The sequence below is a fragment of the Bombus fervidus genome, chromosome 18 (assembly GCF_041682495.2).
Source record: "Bombus fervidus isolate BK054 chromosome 18, iyBomFerv1, whole genome shotgun sequence".
Lineage (NCBI taxonomy): Eukaryota > Metazoa > Arthropoda > Insecta > Hymenoptera > Apidae > Bombus > Bombus fervidus.
Window position 1 is genome coordinate 1,245,131 of NC_091534.1, and position 23,991 is coordinate 1,269,121.

Below are 23,991 nucleotides of genomic sequence, written 5' to 3' on the forward strand. Positions count from 1 at the left end.
TAACAAAATAGGTTACACGTGGACGCTTAATTATACAGTATTAATTGTCCAATCAACACTTAATTGTCCAATCTAAGAGTACTCAGCATTTTTCTGGGATTTCCGATAATCTAACAAAAAGATGTTTGATACAAACATTAATTAGCTCTGCCTACAAACAGCTACAACAAATTTCTCAAAAATTTGCTTTCTCAGTGAAAATGCAGGGTCACCTCGATTTTTCCACTGTGTATTTTTAACTTGATAAGGTTGTAGCTGATGCTAAGACGAATTCAGCCTGCTACACTGTGATACATACATAATCTAGGCTCAAGAATTAGAAATGTTAATATGGAAAATTATTTTAGTTGAATCGAATTAATAAGTCCAACTAATAAATTTATTACACATAAACGAAATAAATGAAATCTACGGTAAATTATGTTACATCGTTTGTCAATTGTTTAGCATTCACCATCGATCTACTGAAAATAGTAAATATCGTCTAAAGTATTGTATAATTATTGTTGAAGTTGTTTGCTATTCGTTTAATGAACTTATTAGTCGAACAGTTCTCATGAACATGTAATTCGGTTCAAGTAAAATAATTTTCCACGTTAACGTTTCTAATCATTGAGACATAACGTAGTAGGTCGTTGAATTCGACTTGGCGTCAGCTACAACCCCATCAAATAAAAAGCACATAACGCCATTTGCGGAAACCAGCGTGACTTTGACTCTTTATTGAGAAAGCAAATTTACGAGGAAGATTTTTATTGCTGTTTGTAGCCAAGTCGAGGCTGATTAATTTTCATTTCAAACATCCTTTTGTTAGATTATTGATAATGCCAGAATTGGTGAGTACTGTGGACGCGACTGAACGTGACACGAACACCTTGCATACCTAAGTTTATACTTAATCTTGAAACGAAACACTACTGTACAAAACGAGCAACATCTGCGAAATTTATACTATAAGGTTCCCCTAGATATCACCTCGTATTTATATGCATTAAATATTCCCGACGTGGTCCATCCAGACGATACACAGCACAGTCACGCAACGTGCTTGACAAATAGGGCGCAGATGCCCTGGTAGAAGCGAGCAATTTTTTCTAGCGTCCATTTCTGATAATATCATTATAGGAATTTAAAACGTAAATTCATTAATAGAAAATATGCTGACTAGTCTGGAATAAAAATAGATTACAAACTTATCAATAATAAGAGAAAATAACGAAATTGATTTTTTAATAATTTTCAAATAAGAAAATGTCCCTTTTACGAGTGGCTGGTTTTGAATGAGACATTATACGTCATGACAGGGACACGTTAATGAAAATGGACTTATCACGTATTAAAATTATAATGCCAAAGTAACAATTTTTATAAAATTTGTGTCTTACAAACTAACAAAATGCAACGTAGAGTACACACGAGTGGCAAATATAAGTTACGTATAGAAAAAATCTACAAAACATTTGAGTAATAAATTAATTTTCTACAGTGACATTTAAAACTTGTCATTTTCTCCCATTCAAGATTATAAGCGAGCATATTATAAAATAATTCTGTTAAATATTCTCCTTTCAGTTGAATATAGGCATTTTTAATGATACGACGAATGATCATTTTCCTCTTGATTTCTATTCTGTTGCGAGCGAGACTGTTTAAAATTTTGGCAGTATGATTTATCCCACTGAAGATTTATTCCTTTCATAACGCCTCTTCCCTAGCTACGATAGATTGTTGTTCTATTTTAATGGTTTGTGTTTTCTTTGTCATTAGTAATCTCAATGTACGTTTTATAAGATCTGCTGTTTGAAAAACATTTTAAAAGATTTTTTAAACATCATATTTTTGTGTGCTGCGATGGCGATGACTCTGCACTTTGTAGCGGAGTTTTGATTGTTGGACTATCAAACGGCTAACGTGGGAAACCTCCCCGAATGACAGGATGCGTATTGTCTGCGACTGTTGAGACGATTCGTACGATCCTGACTCTCTGCAATCGATGAGAGGATGTTTACGATTGGAGACATCGAACGACTCTTAAAGATCGATCGTTACAATGCTTAAAGAGAGCGTCCAACAAGGTGCAAGTGTAGGTGGTCTGAAAAATTGCTTTTCGCCGAACGCGAGAAAAATCCAATCAGCGTTAGATATTGGGCATTACCATTAGACATATCGTATATTAATATCAAGTATAATATTAAGTATATCGTCATATAATAACCGTTAAACCGTAGTCGAATATTACTCGGTTTCATGATCGGCCTGTAGCGAATACACTTGAGCTGAATTTAAGCAAATGCTTTGCAATGAGATTTACTGCCAGATCAAATCACATTTTAAGCTCACACGAACTAGGATCCAGTGACTTATTGCTCGTTGATGAAATTCGTTAGCTGTGAAATTAAATTTGACTTTACTAATCATTATCAATTTATTACTAACAAAGTTTTGAAATCTCTTAATTTATTTAAACGGTATTCAAAGGATTTTTCCAACTATTAAAAATATTAAAACTGTTGAAGTGGGTCTCGCTTCTAGGAAAACTCTACATCTTCTCTAGTGTTTAGTTTTGGGCACAACGATTCTTTTTATAGCGGCTTCTTTGGCCTCTGTTATAATAAGAAGGATCGCCGACATACAGACAATGTCGACGATAAAGCGCAAATGCCGACAAGCCGAAAGGGTCGGAAAACTTCAATAGTCCTCACGGCCATCAATATATTTCGCCACCGCAGCAGTTGATATTCAGTTAGCCACCGAAGAGTCGAGAGTGAAGAGTCGTTAAACGAGAGTTGTCATATCACGCTGCTGCATTAAGTTCGCGTTAAATAATTATCGTTTTCTGTTTAACCCACTGTAATAAATTCATCTATCAATATATTATCATATAGAATGGAAACCATTGAAAATCCTAATTTCTAACATTTCTGAATAAAGAATTTCTATAATACATTCATCCACTCGTTTGCTCTCTCTATTCCGAGATATATAAAAATCTCAACAAAAACAATTTACGCATCGTATTACAGTTACTTGCAAATATGTAATGCAAGTTTCTAACATTCGCAGCTAATAAGCTGGACCCGAGTATGTCACGTTATGATCACAATTACCATTCGATTTCTGAACGACTTGGTACAAAAACATTGGGGAATCGTAGAAAATTATTCAGTTTATCTTACTTTCATAAGATTATTAACGGCCAAGCGAACTTTCTCAATTTTCTTAGTCAAATTGAATTTTGTGCAGCACCAAAGCGTATCAGAAAAAGATATTTATTTGATACCTTACTTTTTAAAATGAACCATGGTCAGCGACATTTCATGGGTAGAATTATAAAGCTAGGCGATTCTTATGGGAATATTTTCGACTTTCGTCTCGATTCTCCAATTTGTTTTAAGCGCAAGCTTCAATTTCATATACATAAGTATATATCATATAGGCAATTGTCCATCTCTCCTTTCATTTTTTTAATTGCATTTGCATAAGACACGTTTGCGTCTAACGATAATTACAATATAGGATATATCATTGGTCTGTGCCCGTGAATAATAGTTACGATATTACTCATGGCCTCCTACGTATCCCAAGAGCGCCTTTGGCGAAAGATCGAGTGCGATCTCTAGATGAATCCCAGGCCTCGAAACGATTAGCTAATGGTCGCAGAAATTCCTCCGGGTCGTTCTTGACCGATTGGACCGTTACGTGTCGTTAATGACCCTTGGGAAGTGAACGCGTTTACGGCACGCCCGGCTATTGACAACACGGTGACCATAGAAAATAAAAGAGCAGTGCTACAATTGAGGAGCTTTTCGGATTACCAACGTTTCTCGAGATATTTCGTGGAGAAGGCGTTTAAGGCACGAATATTTATGTGACTAACAATTTTTCTAGCCTCAACCCAGTTATATATTTGTAAAGAGTTCTTCAAACACCATTTACACGTGCGACAGCAAAATATGAAACTTTAGAAATTTCTTTTTAATTTTTCATATCTAGAACGTAGACTATAAAAAACGTTACAACATTTAATTTAACTTTTCTCCTCTATCTTATATACTTTCTGAAATATTCACGATGATATGAAAAGTAAAGATTTCTTTCGGTGAGTGGTTTAACCCCTAGGATAGTCCTTCACCTGGAAAAACATTGTTCCGTTATTAACATTGCATGAACTACGTCTGTGCAAAGTTTCAAATTTTTTTTTAATTTTTGAGTCGTCGAACTTCCCTTGTTAGATACAAAAAAAGGTAAACGAAAAAAGGACATTTTTCGAGAAACGCGAAATTTTCATTACAGGCTCGGATAGAAAAAATTATAAAAGGTGACTTTTACTATTTTTTAAAAAAAAGCTTAAATCGTTTGGTTTAATTTTAAAAAAGTTATTCTGTTTTAAAGTGTGACGGAATATTAATGAGAGTAACCGTACGTAATTACTTTCATTGCTGTAATCATTATAATGTAACGGGGAAACCCGATATTTGGAAAAAGAGCGTCCAATATCACTTTTTTAAAGCATTGTCCGCTTTTAATGGAAATAAAATAATCGTTCTTTTCTGTGTCATTTTATTCTATATTAAAAATTAAGTTTGTGTAGCATCGATTTTACAGGATTTTCATAAATATTGCGATTCTATAAACGGAAAAAATTCTAACTTTGAATATCTGAAAACGGTATTGCAAATAACTGTTCGAATATTGAAAGAAATCATTCTAAATGACAAGATCTTAGCTTAAAAGTAGCCTCTTGTCTTTGAACGCGCATGTCATAAAACGACCTACGAAAATTCTTACAATTTTTGTTCCTCCCGGCGAAACAGTATTGACGTAAAAGAAATTTATCGTACTTTACGTTTCACTTTAAACGTTAGGATAATAGTACGAGGATAATAATACAGTAATCTAAAAACAGAAAGCTGATACCCAGTAGAAACAAAATTGTTTCTCAGAAATAGGATCTATTTATGACACGCTGTATTTTGCATGAATTGGGGCGTAAAAGTCAGTAACTGGGTCATTACATAATTTTAATGAGAAAAAGCGTCAGATTTCAAACGTATCGATAGGAGTAAACTAGAATCAATTGCAGTGTGCTAACTTAATCGATTAGCTGACGGTTAAACCGATTAGCTAACTGATTGACTGTCGAAGGCAAAATAATTAAAATTTCATAAAATTCTTGATCGATAGTTTAGTTAACCGTTATCATAACGATTCTATATATTTACATATGCATATTATTATGTATACTTTCGAAATTAGCATGATCTCAACTTGGAGAAATTAGATCACAACTTTAATTTGATATCTCAATAAAGAAAATTTGAAAAACGTGAAAACCAATCTCAGAAGCAATAAAACATATTTAATCAAACAAGATTCTCTCTTCTTTCGCTGCTTATCTCAATTAACGCTATCAATTTATATAGAGTGAAATATTCATAATATTGAAATATGGAATGCAATTCTCAAGAACTTTATGATGTCTCGAATTAAAATTCATTGAAAGCATTTTTACCATATGTATTGCCTCGCCTTAAAATTTGAGCAACTGCGAAGAAAAATTTGGCGAATCTTGAAAGCGAATGTCTATGTGCTTATGTTTAACCAAAGTAGTAGAATTTCTTTACAGAAATGTATCTTGCTGTTATAGAAAATTTTATTCTTGGCGTTTCAAAGAATTTCTTCTAATTTTAAAATTCGCTTTCGGCAATTATAAAACAAAAGATAAAAAAAAAAAAAAAAAAACAAGCAGTATTTTGATTACTGCTCCGTCCATTATTTAGTATCAGATGTTATACATTCTTTCGAGATTAAATTTTCACGCGAGAGGAATTGGTACTGTCTTGGACTATGTTCCTACAAGCGATTCCTCCACTCGCTACTATCCAGTATTATAAAATACTTGCCAATTAACAACGTCATCGATCGATAATTGTAAAATCAGTAAAAGCTAAAATCAGTAAAAAGTATTGTTCATTTAGGGAACTGTTAGGCAGCAAAATAAATCAGTCTTGTGTAAATATTATCAATCGTTGTTGTCGGTCAAAGTTATTGTCGATAAAGTCTAGTGTCGCTGAATCACGGTGAAAACAATCTCGGTCAATTCTGTGTCGGTTAAACGATGCGAACTCGAAATCAGAGCAAAAACGTGGTTCGATCGAAAAAAAAGGTTCGATTCTTCTTATCGCATAGAGAACATATTGTTATTATTATTGTGACGTCAAATTTAAAATTCTCGACAACACTATCGCTGTTCTCGATCATCATATAATGATTATAGCTCTGGCAACGGTTCATATATGGCGCACGACATGTTGTAGTGGTAAGAATACATGTTACGCTGTTGCTATTCTCAATGTTTCCGCGAGCGCTGGTTTCGAGTTAAGTGGATAGCCCTGTATATACAGCGTTCGACAATAACTCTGATCACCTTGAGTATCTCCGTTAGTTTCACAGATGTAAAGAAACTCCCTTAACAAAGGATAACGCGATTTTCAAAATCTGATCCGTGTAATTATCGATGAAAGCGCACGCGCCATGTATGGAATTTACGTTTGGCAAGAACTGCTCATGCACGACGCGCCTTAACCAGATTCCGAGCACGTTAACTTTGTTGCTTTCACGACACATCCTTTTACGGCGCGGCGCACAATGATTGATTATTATGAAGAGTGGGACAAGAATCAGCATTACTCGAAGACCTGCTTTATTGGCAAATAATAGAATTAAATATACTCCTTAATCTTCGTAGATAGATGTATCATTTCTGTAAAGTAACGATTCGACGTCATCATTGAGTGTGAGAGCATTTTTCAATGAAAATCCCATGAGGTCTGTTATTACAGGGCCAAAGTAATACAAAGCATACGAAATAGGTCTTTTATGTTTGTACTCGTTGGCAATTTTCGCGTGTTATTCCTTTCAATATCTTTACGCCTTGCATCCAGGACTTGTCTGGAAAGTTGTCCACTAGCAACTAAGAACGATCTTATAATTAACTAATAGTTTACGTTCAGGCATGAAATACCACGCAAAATGTTTTACATACAATTCTGCTCTGTCTTACGAGCACTTGACATCGCTCTTCAAGAAATAGGAAACCTAGAAATTAAATTTTCATCGACGCTCGAGCGTCTTTACGACTTTCGGTTCATAAAACTGAGCAAATCGCGACAAGTCGCAGCTGCTTTTAGATTCTACAAATGCAGAGATGTATATTATATTACATGCAGTAAGAAAAGATGCTTTTTAACATATTCCAAAAAAGTTACGTACCAGCATTCAAAGTATCACAAACCACATCTGTTATCTAAATAATTAATCGATTATTTTAATGTGACACTTTCAATATTTCAAACAACTTGGAACATGATCATTTTGGCGGAAGAGAAGAATGATTATTAAAATTCAAATAAGATCAAATAGAGGAAAACGTATCATTCGTACGCATTAGTCGCCAACGAATCGAATTACGCAACGATGTTCAATTTGCAAAGTAATTTTCTTTCTCATTTTTGTCCATTTTTATAAACATCGAGCACCGTGTGGCGCGGCGTTTAGGATTTCGTGTATTTAAGCTTTCAGTGTTTCTTAATTTTTTACATATCCGCTGACACATACAGCATGAAGGGTGGGCGCAATCTGGATAGGGTTCAGCATACAGTGCTTGTGACGTTACGAGATTCTGCTGAGTCTGTCCATACACATGCAGCATATCTACATACTTGCTCAGTAAATGAAAATTTCATTTTCATAGTAAAATGTTTTAGCAATGTCAATCGTTATTTACATTTTTTACTATGTCTCCTACCAACACGCGCTACAAGCGATCCAAGGAGATAAAAATATACGGACTTTGGCGACCTGCCGATTCCAATGTTCCATCGATGTAAACAAAAACCTATTTCTTCTACTTCGAACACCTATTACGACGTAAAATTTGTTGCCTACATTTTTGTTTATCCTCGAACGTCCTTGTATTAGGTGTGTTAGTGAAATCTTCCTAACACGCTCTGTTATACTAAACATAAGAAAGTAGGGCAAGTAATTAGCAAAAATGGAGACGAATTTGAAATCTTTGAAATCTTTTCACCCACAAAAGATTGTTACTGCCACATTATGGCACCCTCCGCGCCGTACATTTTTTGTATAGTATATATAGTATATATACAGCATAGTGATAAGAACATCATATTTTAATGTCTTTAAGAACGAAAAAAGGTCGTATGAGCACTACTTTTCCGAGATATAGACTTTTCTCGCTTATGGTGAATTTTTTAGAAACGTTCGATACCATCAAAGAAAGTCTCCAATAATCCCAGGCCATATATATTGGTGAAAGAACGTATTTAGAAATGATACATTTATAATGGAAAGACAAACGATACTTAGAGGATAATACATCTCTCTGAATTCCGCGAATTGTTGTTCTTTCTCCTTTTTCGTTAACTTCTTTGGGCGTCTAGAATGAGGTTTAATCGCAATATACAGATCGAAGCCTACGAGAAATCAAATACGACAAGGAGCGAATGTCATAATATTCGGTACATTGGTTTCGTATTTTCTTTCATACTTGAATATGTCTACACGTCCAGTGAGAAACATACAAAATATAAGTGAGGAGTATTCAGACGGACGAAATTCAAAGTCTGAAAGAGAGCAAATTGAAGGTGAGAATGATTCGACTATCGTCTCTTATTTATATTAGATATACAAATGAAAATATATGATTGATTATTTTATTATTATTTAAAAGTTATGTTGTGCATTATTTCTTACAATAAATTTATAATTTCTTTAAAAAAAAAACAACTATTTCGTGACCGGTCAAATAACAATTTACGTTTAGTGTTAATAGCACAAACGGTCCTGCGCGCTTCGAACGTACATAAAAACAGAGAATGGCACCTTGCTAGCGAGTATGCTGATTGGTTATTTTCTTGCGTATTTCGGAACCCCCGTTTCGGACCTCGGTGGACGCTCGGTCGAGTTTAACATGGCATTGTCAGTCTCATTCGAGTCATTTACCGTTCAACTTCAAGCCAGGAGTCAGTCTGGTCGTTAGGAACGATTAGTTTAATCTCGTGCGCGACTTCGAATCGTTAACATCTTCAATTGATTAACATAATCAAACGTGGAGTAAAGACGTATTGCAATCACTTGGCATACGGAAATAAAAGTCTTGTATGAGATGCGAAGAATAAACATTCGTAAATCTCGTCTCGGCCGTTGGAGACAATTCGAAACCTTCTCGTCGTCCAGAGAAGTTCAACTTTTGGTGTCGTTGCTACTCTCCTACCTTGTGAATAGATTATTCAAGAATTATTCGGTGGGTAACATATTACAGCGTGGTATCGTCGATATGGGGCACACACACAGGTAACATGCATATGATACAATATATACATATAGAAATTTCAAAATGGCTACTATCCTGTAACTGTCTTACTATGTCGATTTCCTTTATAAGTATATCACGTTTTAAATATACTTTCGTGAGCCAGTGCGTTACGTCAAAACTGATACTGCCCTCGAGATTGATTAACAGCATGTGGATTTTCATTTATCCATAAATGTTGGTTATTAAAATCGTCAATAGCGTCTCGCGTAAATTTTGCTTCGTGGAAAGGTATTGATAAACCGGTGGCAAAAGTTCTTGTACTCGCTAAATGTGACAAGGATACAACAGATTTTCTCGTAATATTTGCCGTATTCTTTCACAAGAAACGTTTTGCCTTCCTAATGCTCTCTTGCGCCTAGCTTTGCAATTTCTTCGACGTGTTGCAAACAGTGTCTATATCTCGAAAAAAGAACATTTTCGGACCTATGTTTATTATTATGTGACCTTTTCTTCTTCCGAAACAATAGAATGCCATATGAAGGTTGGCCAGTTATTTTCTATCGTCTTATGTGTATATATATATATATTTTTTTTTTCTTTGTATTTTTCATAAGAGATCGTTTCGTGCTTGCTTGTGCGTGTTATTTGGCCGCAGTCTGTAAAATACAAACATACATTGCGCATGCAATGTAAATATGGATATTGTTAAATATATGAATATACGTATATATACGTGTATGTACGTACACTGTTATAAGGAAGGCAGGCTTAATAGCATAGACAGCGAAAAAAGATAAAACAACACAGAAAGAAGAATTGCAAGGATAAGAGGCAAAGTAATGACTTAAGAATATATTAAAGCAAGAGATTAGTGTTTTGTCACTGAAAGATGAATGTCGGCATAGAACTACAGTGGCACGCGGTGTTCGACACCTGCCCTATCTTTTTGTAGTCTCCGCAAATTTTCTAACCATTTATTTCCTTACCGTGGAAACAATGAAATTGCAGCTTATGATTTAACGTATTATACTGTAACTATATAGACAGAGTTTTTAGCAGTTATATGCTATATATTATGTTAATATATGTATAATTATCGTGCCAGTATGATAGCTAAATACCAACGTTTTGTACATCGGCTCTTTCGAACAAACACTCTTCCGGGTAACCGGCTATTTTCTTTAAGTGGAAAAATCTAATTACGTTTATAGTAAATCACTGAATTCGACAGTTACACCAGAAACATTTGCATAATCTTCCAAGGTCGGTGAAATCTCATTTTCATCAAATATTATCACGTTTCTGTTTTTCCTTGGTCGCGGTCTAATATCCAACTCTGAACTATCTTCCGGTAAATTTCCATTTTCCAGCCAACTACTACACACTTCAAAACCAAAGTAATTGTTTAAAAAATTCCTTGTCGTCGCGACGCATCGATTTTGAAATTTGTCCAACTTTGTAAAAAGAAAAAGAAATAGACGAGACGGAAGCACCGTAGATATTGATTTAACGATACTATTAAATAGAACAATAGAAATGAACGCGAAATAAGAAGACAAAGGAGGAAGTACGGCCGGAATAAAAGAACGGATCGCAAAGCGTATCGGCTTACTTAACATATCTCACGTGCGAGTCGCGGGCCATAAAGCATATCGGTTTACTATAGAATCGTAGATTATATAATACGACAGAGTAGTTTCGAACACGATGCAAAATTCTTTCCGATGTTTAAAGATTGGATAGGAAAGTGTAAATGCAAATATGCAAATATGCACCAGTCAACGTAGTTCGCGCATAAAAACATTAGTTTACTTGTGACTAAAAAGATGTTAAAAAGGAAAATTATAATGAAGGTGACAACGAGACGTCTTCTTATTTTGAAATGTTGACGGTATTATAAAAAGAACGTTATTTTGTTATAATTTAACGTAGTTCAATGTATTCCAACAATTTGATTTGGCAATAAAAGGGATGTAGAACCATAAATAATTTAACGAATGTTACGTTACATTTTTGCAATTGCTTTTGTATTATTGGTTCCCAGATACACATAAAATAATAATTACAGAAGCAGATAATATACGTATGTATATTAGAAAATGTTAGTATTAGGATTGGATGATGGAGAAGCAAATAATTATCGAGTAATTTTAACTTTGTCATAAAAATATACTCACCAAGTTGCACATATAATAGTAGAACTGTATCTGTATACAGACATGCTGATATTGTATATACGCGTAATATATATATACTTTTATATATGTCACAAAACTAAAGATAACGCAAACAACAATTTTCTTCTCTTAAAGTTTGAAAAAATTTAATTTTCTCTTAAAAGAAAGCTTTTTGCTGTGAAAAAAAATATACATTCATATACGTTTTGATTTCTCTTTATTTTACACATCTATTAACGTATTTAAAGTTTCGCTTCGTATATCCGCTCACGCGCATTTTATTCTCTTTTCTCTCTTTAGAATCCTAGAAGATTCTCGATCGAGTTCAGATGAGGATTCAATGCTTGCCATGATAACAAATTTCTATTCCGAAATCTTGAAACCACATATTTTTAGTGGCTGTTGTCTTGTTTAAAATTTGTCCTTTTGTCCTGTATTTCAGTTATCAAAGGCTGTAATTCACAGAACATTTCTCGATATCCTATAGCGTTCAATTCGACCTTTACAAAAACGATTTCACTTAGCATATCCAGGCATGGTCAGTGCTTTCTTGGGTATATCGAAGAAATAAAGCAAGAAATGTATTTGAGTTTCTAATTATTCACAGCACTGTATGTTCTGTTATCATTTTTGCCTCTTTCCATCTGTGTTTCTTCCTTCTTCATCTTCTGTTAAAAGGGGACCGAGTTGTAGCCAAGCAAGGCGGGCGACCAGGGAAATGCTGATCCGCATTCCCGAAACGCCCGGTATTCCAGCGGTATTGCACGAAATTGCTACACTCTGTCCGCGTCATTCCGCGGCTGGCTGTTGCAGAAGCACGGTAATTCTCGTGTATCCTTCTGCATACCTCTACCTTGCTTCTCCCGATCCTACAGTCTTTTTTGTTTTCTTATTGCTAATTCGTTGCGATTCCTCTTCGTTGATATCGTTTTTTTTAGATCAGCGAAACTTTGTTTTCCAGATGCAAAATTCAAGTTAAAGATTCCATTGTATCAGCTTCCGTTAATGACGATCAATCATGCTTAATAGTACGATTTTAGTTATTCAGAGTTATTCAGTGTTACAAAATGAAAGTGAGATTTATTAAAGGAAAGTGAATCGAACTTTAGGCTCGAACAACCTTTCAAGTATGAGTTAAAGCATACGATTGTAATTTGATATGCAAAAGTTCAAGGATATTTATCATTTGTAATCATATTGTATTTTCTTATACATATAAATTAAGTCCTATTATGCAGGGACCTAATAAACTTCGAAAGGATAAAAAATTAATTAAACACTGGATGGATCCCATAATGTTGTGTGATCTTTATTTCGTAAAAAATTGCCAACCCATAAAACTGTTACATTGTAAAATTATTAAAACTACCAAGCAATAAATGAAATCAATAAGCACGGGAAAGAAAAAACCTCCTTATGGTTAGGGGCAAAATGATTTTTTCTCAATTTTCCTGAAATAATAAGTCTAAAGAAAGTTACTCGTGTCAAATATTTTAATATTATGAGTTCTTTTAAGGATCTACCAATGTTACGACGAAATGGCAAACCCATATCAGATGCAAAACTTAAAAATTTACTGGAAACAGGACATCTCGCTCTAGTAGATTGTTAAAATATTTATCACGATTTAAACAGTAACAATGGAATTGTTAAAGATAAGATGACTTCATTGTCATTCATACCTTTTACTAGGATGTGAAATTGAAATTACCGAATAACACCAACCAACAAAAACTGTAGAGTTATTATACTAATTAAGCTATTAAAAATATTCTAAAATAAGGAGAAAGGAAATCTGCTCGACAGATATAAAGCTATCTTCTTTTAAAAATAAAAATTTTCAAATTAAATGTATACAAATTTAAATCATCGAGGGCTGGTAGGTCTTTGCATAACATGGTCCAATTATTAATTGCATTTGCAAGTTGTACATATTTTGCGAGTATATATTTAACATGTTCCAGTTACGTCAATATGAATAATTCATGTATTCAAATTTTTGGAATTCTTGAATGTTTCTATGATGTACATTTCTTGTAATTTCTTCTCTTTTTAATATTTTCAATTGATTTTTAAGTTTTATTCCTTTGATTCTTTGAGCCCTTTGTTTCGTTTACTTGTTAAGTTTATTTTTTACAACTCCTATCATTACTTTTCACTATTCCCCGAATAGTGAAATTCTCGTCTATTTTCATAAACTCACCCCAACAATTTTCTATTATATTCAAGTCGGCTGACCTTGCTGGCCATTATGGAACCTCGATCTTTTTCCCAAAAAAAGTACCTCTTCATTGACTGTGCAGTGTAGATCGCGGCATTATCCTTTTGGAATACCAAGTTTTCCGCGGCGATATGTACTGCTTGTACCTGTTAATCAAGTCAATATATGATCTTTTATAGTTAATACTAAAATAGTTTATACTATATATGATCATGCCCAACTTTTTTTTTTTTTACGTGGAGAAGTCCTCATGGACACTCTGCCGCTGCTGCTGCACCAGCAACGGCAGAGTAGTGTCGGACACTTACCGACTAAAACTCCACGATGGCCTTCCCACGCGTCTGACGGGAGTGCACCGTGGACCTCTTGCGAATTATCTGCTCCGGTACACCCCCTTACGCATCTGCTCCTTCGTTCGAGCCAGTCAAAGGTTCTCTTACCTATCGACTTCTGGCGCTAAGGGGGGGGGGCATTGCCCCTAGCGCCAACCACCCTTCTTCTGGTCGCGGCCCGTTGGGACAGCGGTGAGGCGGCTCTCGGTCGCCTGACCGCCATCCTTATCCACCGCGCTACCCTGCTAGGATGATAGTTCTTCTCTCTATCTCTCTCTGCCCGTTCCTTCGCGAGCATCACTTGCTCACAGAAGCAACGGACAGCCTCGTACTCTCGCGACCCGTTCAGCATCGCTTTCACGACCGCCGAAGGGGCCAAACTCTCGCCGATGGCGAGTCGCAGGGTGTAGCGAAGCAGCTCCCACGCCGGACAAAACTCCAGTGTGTGCTGCGCTGTGTCCCTGCCCTCCCCACAGTGGTGACAGATGTCCGTCGTCGCGCGTCCGATTTTCATCAGGTAATTGCCAAACACGTAAGCACCTGGGTCATCCTGAAGGACAGCGGGAGATCGCGTCGGCTCCTCTAGGCCTCTCAACTTGGGAGGATGGCCTCGACGCCTCGACGCCCGCCATGTTTATGCTCAGAGAGGGTCGTCCCTCTTTGCGGAGCAAGGTCAGCCTCGCCGTTCACCACGCACGGGGGTAGGCACCCTCCTTAAGGCATTTGGTGTAGAGGCGCCGAAACCTGGGAGCCATCACCCCCATTGCTTCCCCCCAGATTCGGCCCGGGATCCCGTCGGGTCCAGGTGCCACGTCGCGGGAGGCCATTCTTCTAGTCGCCTCCCACAGTTCTTCCTCGCTGACTTCCCAATCAACGTTCTTATCGCTTGTCCGTATGGTCTCCTGAGGTCGCTCTACCGCGGTGTCCTCTCGCGGGGAGAAAAGCGTCCCGACGACCTTCGCGAACAGCGTCGGCTCCATCTCCGTCGTAGCCGGCGGGCCCCTGGCGCGAAGTTTACGCGTCACGACCTTGTACGGCCTACCCCATGGCTCGGACTCGACCGCTTCGACCAGGTCCGACCAGGCACGGTCCTTCGCCACTTTGATTTCTCTCTGCAGCGAGCGCCTTAGTTCGCGATACGCTCCGTAACGCAGGGAGAGTTCCTCCTCGTATGATCATGCTCAACCTAAGTGACGTCCAACGTAAATTAGAATAAAAATGTCAAAAATATTTTTATGAATATAATTTTACAACTAAGGCCGAGCGGTGCTCATATATTTAGGAAAAAGTAGCTGAGAATTTTGATTTTTACGACATATTAAAGAATCATCTAAATCGGTGAAGCGGTATTTCACTTGTTTCCTGTTTTGTAACAAAAATATTGTGGACGGTGTTAGAATATACGGTAACGCGTATCCCGATCGTATTCAACCAACGCGAACGTATTTTTAAAAGTCTGAACATAATTTATGGGAATACGAAGTTTTTTTACAACCTAAGAGAAGTATAATTACGCGTTACCAACTACCACTGAGCTTAATCCGCAAGCTTCAACAAGAGAAGTAACGGAAGAATATGATACTAGAAAAAGTTTTGTCTAAAGAATTTCAAAATGTCAAAATTTTCGCGCGTACCGTTTTCCCAATAGACATGCATATCTTATATCCAGGAAATGAAGTTCGGCGCATGGGATTTCGTCAAATTTGCCTCGAGAAATTGTATGGACAGATGAATGTACATTTATAAATAATAAGATATTCAATAGGCATAACACGCGGATTACAGAAAACCCACAGTTTCGAAGAAATGCATACGAGTAACCAAATACGTTTTAGTACTAATGTCTGGTGCGGTATTTTAGATATTCATGCTACCGTTGGTTTGGATTTCTTCACAAATAACATATTAAGTGGCGAAGGATATTGTTAAGAGCCGAGCTTCGAGCCACGCGAGGGGCCGGTCAGGTTGCAATGTTAGTATGCTAGAGCTCGTAACTTCTATATGTATCTATATCTGCACATAGTATAAAGTAAAGTTCTCGGTAAGTGTCTGCATGTTGAGGCTAATCTCGAGAACCGCTGGATATATTTTGATGCCGTTTTCACCATTTTATGAAGCATTTCTCAAATAAGATTCAAGTGCGCGAAACACTAAAAGTAGCGAAATAATAGCAAAGTACCATTTTACTTTTTTGAATGATATTCTTACAACATTGATTACAACAAGAAAGGATTTTTATGGATATTCAATCATACATTTGCGCTGAAGCTAAGACCACTTTTACACTTCTGAACAATTTTTAATATTGAACTGATATTAAAAAGACAGAAATTGTATCAAATATGGAATAATATGGAATAACTGGAGAAACACACATCTGAGATAAAATGATTTTATTAGAATTGAAGTGAATCATGGCTCAGAAAAGTGTCGATCCACCCTTCGCTTTTATTGCTTCTCAATGAAGGTTCTCCATTGAAGAGGCTATCTTTGATGTAATATTTACATCGATAGACTGCAATATTTCACGAGTTTTGTGCTTCAGTCCTTTTTTCGATGTAATTTTCGTAGTTCTTAATCTCCTTTACAGCTCGTCTCATAAATGCTCAATAAGAAATGGGATTGAGGTCAGGACTTTTTGGAGGATATGCTAATGTGTTTTGCTATTATACGATAATAGAATTGTTCCCGAATGTTTCGGATCGTTGTCTTGTTGGAAGCAATCAATTCTTGGCAAATTTAATTAATTTATATCATCTTTCAAATTACACTTCAAAATTGTCTAATATTTCGTCTTATCTAAAAACATATCCATGAAAATAAGATTTCCAACACCACTCGCTGGCCCACACTATCACCGATTCACCACCATATTTTATTTTGGGACTTTATATTTTTGGGATTTGATATAGATTCTTTGTATTCAAGCCCGTATTTTTTTCTCCATGCACATTTACAAACATAGCTCCCAAAAATCTAAAATTTATTACTACAAATTAGTATTATTAATAAATACATTAGCGTACTTAGCTTGGACGAAATATTTTATTCTGTTTAATGATAAACGGAATTTTTCCTTGGCACACCATGGTTTATTTTATATTTATCATGGGTAAATTTACTATTGGATATTTATTAGACAAGAACACAAGGCGCCCCAATGCAGCGTTCTCTTTCTATTCCGATATCGCATTTTTCAGCTCGCTCACGCACGCTATCTTTATATCTCTATGGAGAGAGTTTACTGCTTGTACTCGTAACGCAACAGCGTTCTTCGCTATGATCGTGCATTGTTTATAATCGTCGTCGATATTGTCGATACTTATCGTTGGCATCGTTGTACTTATGAAAGAGGTGAATGAATGCATAAAAGAGGTCCTAGCAAAGCATTGCCACATCTAGCCACCTTAGCCATACCATCTGTTCAAAAAGCTGGTGAAATAAATTTTTCTACTGCCATCACAGCAACATTGCGATAATTTGATCGGGCGAAGAATGCGGTTTACAACCTTATCCATAAGTAAATCAAATTTCGCGAGTTTATAATAACGAAATAATAAATAATCTGGTGTAGTATCTACACATTTTTTACAGTACAATAATTGATTGTATTTAAGCAGCTCGTGAGCGGTACTTCTATACAATATTCGCTTTATTTTCTCTTTTGTCCTGAAAGTTTGGTAATGAAACTGGACAGATCGGTAACTTATTTTTTATTTTTGTGAGATTCAGGGTTTGAAAAAAGGGAGGGGGTGGTTTTTTGCAGTAGTCGATGACCAAAGATGATCACGTACGCCTTACTCTAGCGCCATCCTCTACAGCAAGAGGACATATCGCTGGGCCACATGACCCATTGGGATTTCCCATCCTTTTCAGCCTGCTAACACTTCACAGTGCATCAAAAGATGTATAAAAATATATATTGTTTCATTTAAGAGAACAAAGTTTACCTTGAAATCTTGTACACAATAAGTTTCAATTCAAACTCTTTTTTATGACACTCCAACTTGGATGGGCGCTGCACCCCCCCCCCCCCCCAGCCAATGCCTGAGCATTTTGAAGCTTCTCCTTTGTGATCGAAATACCGATTCCAATCACTCGGAACTCTGAAACCTTTACGAGTTGAACAATCCTTACCACGGCCGGGTCCAGGATCTGCTACAGCCGTCCGAAAGTGCAAACACCTCTTTCCTGTTTTTGTCATATATCAACTTCTTTAGTATGTCGATGTACCTTTGGTCACACGACTAAAAAATGTCTGGTGATCGTTTTACCAAAGAATGACGCATTAATGCGAAATTTCTTATTAAATCCGAAAAAAGGGATTGAAGTGATTCATACGTTAAGAGAAGGATAGAAGGCGTAGGAGCGTGGAAACAATACTATAGCGCCGTTAAACATTTACCAAACAGGTGAAAGAATTATTTGTTCTACTGTCATAGTAACAACATCGTGAAAATTTGATCGGGCGAAGAATATAATCTATAGGCTTATCCATTAACAGATTAAATTTCACGAGTTTATAATAAACCGCTGCTTATAGTATGTCCATGTGCCTTCGGTCGTCACACAACATAAAAATGTCTGGTGATTGTTTTATGAAAGAACAACGCATCAATGCGAAATTTCTTATTAAATTCGCAAAAAAGGGACTGAAGAGGTTCATACGCTGAAAGATGCGTAGAAGGCATAGGAGCGTGGAAACAATACCATGATGCTGGCAAACATGTACCAAACAGGTGGTAGAATTACTTTTTCTGTTGTTATTGCAATAACATTGCGGAAATTTGATCGGGCGAAGAATATAATCTATAGGCTTATCCATAAACAGATTAAGCTTCGTGAATCCGCGTTAGGCCGTTGCTTGCAGCAACTTCTTTAGTACACCGATGTGCCTTCGGTCGTCACACAACATAAAAATGTCTGGTGATTGTTTTATGAAAGAACAAGGGATTAATGCGAAATTTCTTGTTAAATTCGAAAAAAAGGGACTGAAGAGGTTCAGACGCTAAAAGAAGCATAAAAGGTATAGGAGCGTAGAAACAATACTACGACGCCGGCAAACATTTAGCAAAAAGGTGGTTACACAACTTGAAAATGTCTGGTGATCGTTTTACTAAAGAACAGTGCATCAATGCTAAATTTCCCTTTAAATTCGAAAAAAGGAATTGAAGTGATTTATACCCTAAAAGAAGCATAGAAGTCACAGGAGCGTGGAAACAATATTATGTCGCCGGCTAACATTTTCCAAAAAAGTAGTAGAATAATTTTTTCTACTATCATCGCAACAGCATTGTAGTAATTTGATCGGGCGAAGAATACAATCTATGGCCTTATCCATAAACAGATCAAATTTCACGAGTTTGCGATAAGCCGTTGCTTGCAGAAAGTTCTTTATTATGCCGATGTGCTTTCATCTGTCACACAACTTAAAAATGTCTGGATATGTTGTTACTAAAAAATAACGGATCAATGTGAAATTTCTCGCTGAATTCGAAAAAAAGGGATTGAAGTGGTTTATGCGCTAAAAGAAGCATAGAAGTCATAGTAGCGTGGAAACAATACCATGATGCTGGCAAACATGTACCAAACAGGTGGTAGAATTATTTTTTCTACTGTTATAGCAATAACATTGCGGCAATTTGATCGGGCGAAGAATACAATCTATGGTTTTATCCATAAACAGATCAAATTCGCGAGTCTGCGATAAGCCGCGCTTGCAGCAATTTCTTTAGTATGGCGATGTGCCCTCGGTCGTCACACAACTTAAAAATGTCTGGTTATCTTCTTACTGAAGAATAACGCATCAATGTGAAATATCTCGTTAAATTCGAAAAAAGGAACTGAAGTGGTTCATACGCTAATAGAAGCATAGAAAGCATTGCGGCGTGGGATGAATACTATGACGTCGGCAAACATTCACAAAACCTAGAATGGTTTCAAGAAGAAAAAGATGACGCGAAAGATGATAACTCGCGAGAGACGATTTTCTGCCGTATTCCAATGAAAACATGACACGTATTCACGAACTCGCATTTCCAAATCGACTATTTACAGTTGTATCATTGAAGAGCTTAGTACAAGCTCAGCAAGTTTGCCTTGGATATCAAAAAATGATTTGGGAATGCGGAAAATTTGCGCTAGAATTGTTCCACATCCGCTGCTGATGTAATACTACGACATTTTTTAGTATTATAACCTGCTTCAGTCTGTATGCAGAATATTACAGGACACGTGATATAGTCAGATAGTAGATTATTTTACGTAGAAGCATACGTCGAAGATCTAGAATATAGTTTTCTCATTTGTGACCTGGGTTTTGATGAGATCAAACGTGATAACTTGCCAAATACATGTAAAAGCTAATTTCCGATTGTTCACTCGTCTTCATTGGTGAATTAACCAAGTTTACGTGTTGTAAAATTGAGTAAAATTGTTTAAGTTCCGGTGTATCCTATTTTGTTGGCTCTTGTGACGTGTGATTGGAGGAGGTAGATTGATTACAATTGGTCGATTGTTATTTTTGAATATATTCACGTACAACTGGTATGTGTATGCATATGTATGTGTAGAGAACGCGACGTTATCACTTGATTGAATATAACTTGATTTTTCTTGAGGTGTGATCGGAATTCCGCCAAAAATGCACTGTTTCAGCATTTTTAATACCTCGTGTACAAGAAATTTTTGGCGAGTTATGTCGCTGGAACCGTTACATTGATTATCGTAGTTCATATGATCGTATGGAATTTCCTACGCTTGTCAGAGGATTTTGATTATTCGGGTATTGGAAAATGTTTCAAAGAGGTTAAAAGTGCGTGCATATTGCAACTCCTTTAAATTACTCCAACTGAGTTTTGCTACGCATATAGTCGTAGCTCTAAAATTTTATTCCTCTAAAATTGCGCTACTCTTTGTCCGTGGCATAAACATCGGCAAACGAAACTTTTGGTATATTGCGTTATGACACGCAATATAACTTTTGCACGTAAATTTGATTTTCTCGAAAACCAAGCTTTATTTATTAAGTGACAATTTCGAAGGAAACAGTCTGAAAATTGTTTTGCTTATCAGAGTTCAGGCAGCGCTTCTTCCTATCTTAGAAATATTTCTGTCAGTTTCTATCAAAGATAAGAAATTCTTAACCGGTGCGCATTCAGCGATGTTTTGCTCATGTGCAACTCGCATGATTATTTCTAGCGAAATCGATGTTCGTTCTAAATGATCACAAGATGTCGCATAGATGTCACAAAATGTTATATATCGTTATAGAAGGCTTTGTTCTGCTTCTTTTCAACGAGAATACGTTTCAAGGTTACTGAATTACGTGACGTGACCTGGATACAGAATATGGCAGGGCACCTGTTCCATATCGAAAGGAATAACGAATCAAAGAAAACACGAGCTGTCTTAACCTTTTCGCACTTTTTCAATTATTTGAAGACGACTCGTTTATAAATATTTCTGACACGGTGAAATTAAATTGAAACGAATGCATCATTTGCTGTTTTCGAAGGTGACGACATGTTTTATAAATGAAACGTAACCTGACGTATCAGAAATTGGTTAATGCTTCTATAAACTCTGTAACAATGAAGCCCAAGTTTAACTTGGTGTTTTTATTTGTACGATTCGCTGAATCTAAACGTTCGCGCGTAAGCTTTCTCACCATTGGCATCCTAGTTTAGCAGCGAAACTTATAATGTTGTATCGTATGAAAGCTGGTACAAGTTTAGCGTATCTATGTAGCACAAATCTACACCCAATACTAGCGAAGTGATGGGATCAAGGAAACTCCGGATCGAAATAACGGAAATTTGATTCCTCTACTCAGCAACATCAAACATGTCTGTTTATTAGATTAACATAAACGTATAGAAGGTATTGATGTTAAAATGTTTCTTGAGTATTTTGTGAATAAACAATATCAGACACTTCAACATTCAGAAAGTCGAGTTTCGTTGTGTGCCATTTGGAAAAATGTAATTTCACAATCGATATTCTACTCGTAATATAAAATTTCTACATATTATAACACACGTATCGGAGATCAAATTCATTTCTTCCGTTTCTTTCGTCTTGAAATAGTCGAATTATAATATTTGTATTTTGTAAGAAAAATGGCATAGTGAGAACTCTATAATCTGTAGAATATATTATTTCAAGTTTAACAAAAAGCCATAATGGAATTTGGGGTTGTTGAAAACGATAACGTGAGTTCGTGCTCATCATTCATATGCAGATACACTAAATAGTAACTAGAAGTTGTTCCAAACACAATCGATAGATTTAATCGATGTGTTTAAGATGTTCTTCTGTTTTGAAGTCCATCTAAGAATGTGCGATAAAGATTTTTCGGCTCAGAACGGTGTGATAAATTTGTTCAAAGAATATAATAGTAGCTATTGTAATTCTACCTTTGAACATAGAAATTACAACAAGTTATGGGCCCAGGTTCAATAATTAATTATTATTTTTATTGAAAATATTATTAATAGTAATAATATTGAGGAGCGCAGAAGATAACCTAAAAATAAAAAAAAACGTGCCTGATCGATGATTCAGTGTTGAATATCGTAAGAGCGCTTTATCGAATATATAACAATTATATTATATAATAATATAATACAGTTATCAAAAGAACATAAAAATGTCGAGCGGGGCGAGTTTAAGTATTGAAAAGCTAAACAAAGAAATAACAACAGGGATCATAAGATTTAGATTAATCGACAGATTCCTTAAATATTTATGAGTTTCATATCGTTTTGACTGCCATGTCCTGTAATTTTTTCAAGAGATATAATCTCATAGAGTTACTTTGTCTTTGCACTTTGAACCGACGATGCCGTTCTTCGAGTGTCACAAAAAGACACTTCTCCATTATCGCTTTTGTTTGCTCTACTCATTCTAATAACGAAACTATTTCATTGTAACAGATTATTCAGGTTTCTTCTGCCGTTGTCAGCAGCAAAGAAATCTACATGCTTTGGATAATTTTCAATATCCTGTTTTCGTTTGTAATGCCTATTTCTGCTACACTTACATCACTTTCGAGCTTTTTAATTACGTCGTATTTACGACGGTTTCGATAGTTGGAACGTTATTACTTTCATACTAAATTCTTATTAATGAAATATTCAGGTCACAGAACATCAACACAATATCCGAATATGAGTAGCTCTACCGCATTCCATTGTTGCAATTTTCTCTCATTAATTCCAATATGTAATTATTATACCAATTCGATAGCCATCACGTCAGATTCGAAATAACAATATTTCACTGAATAAATGGACCATTTATTTTGAAAATATTGTAAGATTAGTTTTTGAAAAAATTGAGGAAACGACAAATTTGCTTTATTTATATTTACATTAAATTTAATGTCTTTATAAGCTATTCATAATTTAAATGCCAAAATATGCGTTTATTTTAATGAATTTAATTTTCGTTACTAAATGATGTTGCATAGTAATTTATTTTGAAAGTAATATAAGTTCATTCCCTGTAATTATTATATTATTTATGTTACTTGTATTCTTTATAATCTGCAGAAAGTAGATTTATCACTAACCGGAAGACATCGCATTAATATCTTTGTATAAGAATGTTAGGCCAATTACATGCAAAAAATATAAGGATATGATGAAACAATTACATTATATTATAATATAAGGATATGATTAAGCCATACGTCCCGTGTATCATAAGAATTTCAGGACACTTGCACACATCGATCAGAAATGAAAAATAGAAAGTACCTAATACTAATTTTACAAGTTTTTTACAAGCATATTGTTACAGTAAACAAATAAATATTGAAATGAAACAACAGTATTTTGTTTTCCCTGTTCTTGTTTGTAAACATACATATATTTATAAACAAACGTGGATTAAAGCGCAAGATTTTAAATAATTAAAATT

At 35.7% G+C, this 23,991-nt stretch overlaps 1 protein-coding gene across 2 annotated transcripts in view; it reads left to right on the plus strand.

The window, feature by feature from the left end:
• The window catches only part of Dip-lambda (Dpr-interacting protein lambda), a 533,509-nt gene that overhangs the window by 216,744 nt on the left and 292,774 nt on the right, over window positions 1-23,991 (plus strand). The window contains exon 1 of one of the 2 annotated variants that reach the window (XM_072020690.1): window positions 8,861-9,375. The exons of the other annotated variant lie outside the window; for it this stretch is intronic. The gene's annotated coding sequence lies outside the window, so the exon portion shown is untranslated. Of the gene's footprint in view, window positions 1-8,860; window positions 9,376-23,991 lie in introns of those variants that run through there. 2 annotated transcript variants of the gene reach the window in all.